This window comes from Triticum aestivum, chromosome 1B, assembly GCF_018294505.1.
Source record: "Triticum aestivum cultivar Chinese Spring chromosome 1B, IWGSC CS RefSeq v2.1, whole genome shotgun sequence".
NCBI lineage: Eukaryota > Viridiplantae > Streptophyta > Magnoliopsida > Poales > Poaceae > Triticum > Triticum aestivum.
Genome location: NC_057795.1, coordinates 679928322 through 679931641, shown reverse-complemented (window position 1 = coordinate 679931641; position 3320 = coordinate 679928322). Strand labels below are relative to the sequence as shown.

At 46.4% G+C, this 3320-nt stretch overlaps 1 pseudogene; it reads right to left on the bottom strand.

Annotated features, from left to right (window-relative positions):
- Window positions 1-1369: 1369 nt before the first annotated feature.
- LOC123151433 (uncharacterized) lies at window positions 1370-1508 on the bottom strand (annotated as a pseudogene).
- Between the last annotated feature and the right edge of the window lie 1812 nt (window positions 1509-3320).

The window sequence follows — 3320 nt, the reverse complement described above, 5'->3', positions numbered from 1 at the left end:
GGTAATAAAAGCTTCATCCCAATATTTGAGAGGCATGGAGGCATGAGCTAAGAGAGAAAGGCCAACTTCAACTATGTGGCGATGTTTGCGCTCAGCAGAGCCATTCTGCTGATGGGCATGGGGACATGACACATGATGCTCAATCCCAATGCTACGGAAGAAGGAGTTGAGTTTCTCATACTCCCTTCCCTAGTCACTTTGGACTGAAAGAATCTTTCGATCAAATTGTCGTTCAACAAGTTTTTGGAACTCTTGGAAGATAGAAAAAACTTCAGATTTATATTTAAGCAAATAAATCCAAGTAAACTTGCTGTAATCATCAATGAAACTGACATAATATTTTTTTCTTCCAAAGGAATCTCGGGCATGGCCCCAAACATCACTGAAAATAAGCTCTAAAGGAGCATGAGACACACTATGAGACTTAGGATAGGGAAGCTGATGACTCTTAGCACATTGGCAAGCTTCACAAACAGACTCACTAATGGAACTATGTGACAAAGGAAGATTGTCTTTATTGACTACTTGTTTGACGATGACCGATGATGGATGTCCTAAGCGTTGATGCCACCTTTCCAGGGAGGGTTTGATGACGGTGTAGACTTGACGACACCGACGACTAAGTGCTCCGGATGTGATGGGGTAGAGGCCCCCAATGCATCTACCGTGATGGAGGAGTTCCCTCGTTGCCAGATCCTTAATGAAAAAATAACGACGGTGAGTTTCAAAAAAGACATTATTATCGGTGGCTAGATGATACATGGATGCAAGGTTTTTATCGGCTTGTGAAACATGAAGGACATCCTTAAGAACAAGATCACGTTTAAGGTTAGGGGAATTAATTGAAGCTTGACCAATGGGGAAAATATCCATACCTCATCCGCTTGCGGTGTGGATCTGATCAGCGCCGTGGTACCTCTCGTGATGAGCAAGCTGCTCTAGTTCATTGGTAACATGGTCAGTGGCGGCAGAATCAACGTACCAGACGCCGTCGCCTCCCTGTTCACGCATGGCAGCAGCAACATGGCGAGCATCATGTACAAAGTTCTCGTCAAAGCGATGCCAGCAGTCCAGAACCTCATGGCCAGACTTCTTGCAGAGCTGGCAGCGCGGGCGAGGGCGAGCGGAAGGGGGCGGCGACCATTGTTGGAGTTGAAGCCGCAGCCGTTGTTGTTGTTGGAGTTGTAGCCGCCCCCATTGGTGTAGCTGTAGGCGCCACCAGAGCGAGCGTCGTCGCCTTGATGGGCACCGCGTCCGCGGCCACCGCCACGATTCTGCCCCTGGTGACCGCGCCCACGGCCGCGGCCACGGGATGCGGAGTTAGCGGACGACTACCGAAGATCGCCGCCATGAAGGAGGGTGAGGCGGGCATCAAAACTGAGGAGATGTATGTACAACTCCTGGACGGTGATGGGTTCCACACGAGCGGTGAGTGCAGAAACTACCGGATTGTACTCCATGTCCAAACCAGCGAGGATCTTGGAGACGATTTCCGGATCGGAGAGAGCCGCGATAGTGCACGTGACTTCATCAATAAGGCTCTTGATCCTGCCAAGATAGTCAGACATGGTCATGTTACCTTTTTTCAGGTTGGTCAGCTCGATGCGGGTGTTGATGGCTTGGGCTTGACTCTGGGCAGTGAACATGGCATGGATGGTGCTCCAAACTTCGGCCGGCGTCTGTAGCATCACGACCTGAGCGAGGATATCGCGGGAAAGAGATCCCATCAAATACCCTTGAAGTTGTTGCTGTTGGGCGTGCCAGAGGGATCGGGCGTAGTTGAAGACTTGTTCTTCCTTGCCGTCCTTGGTCACGGTGAGGGTGGCCGGCGGTGGCAGGCTCGTCCTGTCGAGGTGGTGTTCCATCTGAGCGCCTTTGATCTGAGGCAGCACAATGGCCTTCCATAGCAGGAAGTTTCCCCTCGTGAACTTCTCCTGTGGTGGCGATCCGAGAGACCCAGCGGTGGTGGAGGTGGAGGAAGACGATGCGAAGGCAGAGGATGACGAGGTGGTGAGCGCGCCGGACGTGCTAGACAACAATGCGGCAGCGGTGGTCGACATGATCTCGGTCGCAGGAGGAAGATAGGTATAGTTTTGGGAGGTAGCTAGATGCGATCTATGATCTATGAGGAAGAGGCTCTGACTACCATGTAAAATATGTTGGAAGCATTGAACCCTTTGTCTCGGGCCACATTGGTATATATTGGGCACAAGCCTTGGCGTACAAGTTGTGGAGAGATCGATCGAGAAATCGTTACAGAAGATACATGAGATAACGCTATGAGGGAGAGAAGAAGAGATAGATCAGGAGCACAAGTTTAAATGACAAAACCTATCTCTATACAACTATTCTAACACAGGCTAGCGCACTCTTCATAGAAAGATGAGGTTGCTCACCGTGTGTGGTGGACAACTACACCTAGTGGCCTTTGTATCTCATAGTTTACTTTAATAAACTAGGTAATTGCCCGTGCGTTGCAACGGGTATATCTGTTATAATAGTTGAATACCAAGACCAATCTTGTCTTCATCTTTTTCTTTTTCTTTCACCCACTATCTTCATTTCTCCGCCTACTCAATCCAAGCTCGCCACCTTAGTCAATGATGCATCTCGCTCACAATCTATCCCTCCACCCCTACTCAAACGTACACTTTAATTTTCTAAGGATGACAATGCCTCATATTTTGCTTCTATTATTGGGCATCCAACCAATTCATGTCGCCGTATTACCACAAGACTATAGGTGCATTATATTGGCCACCACATTAGAGGGAAATAATGTCATGGAAATCGATCAATCATAGTCACATGACAAACCGAGTTCTAATATAGCTTTTGAGCCATTTATTTTTCATATACATTTACTGTAATCAAGTAAGAATAATTAAATAGTGGTTCCTTTTTTAGCAGAAATGTATTCAACATTGTGAGGATCGATGGCAAGGAACTTTGACCCTTATTACCTAAGATCTACCCTACGGGCCTTAAGATATCCAAATACAATGTTGTGTCATTGCTTAAGATATTCTTTGTAGTACACTTTATCCAAATACAATAGTATGCAATTTAACAATGAATTTTTTTACCAAAAAATTGAACAAAGCTTGTTAAAATCATTTTCATGAACCAAATAGATGCATACTCATCTTATAGTACAAGGAAATTTTGAATTAGGCATTTCTTATAAATTTACAAGTACACTGAAAAGTTCCCGCTGATCACAAAGTTGTTGTGCCGGCCAAGCTCCTCCAGTTTTGGGCTCGCTACCGATGATGCAAAGGTTATCCCTCTCTCCATATTTCATAAACATAATTATGTAG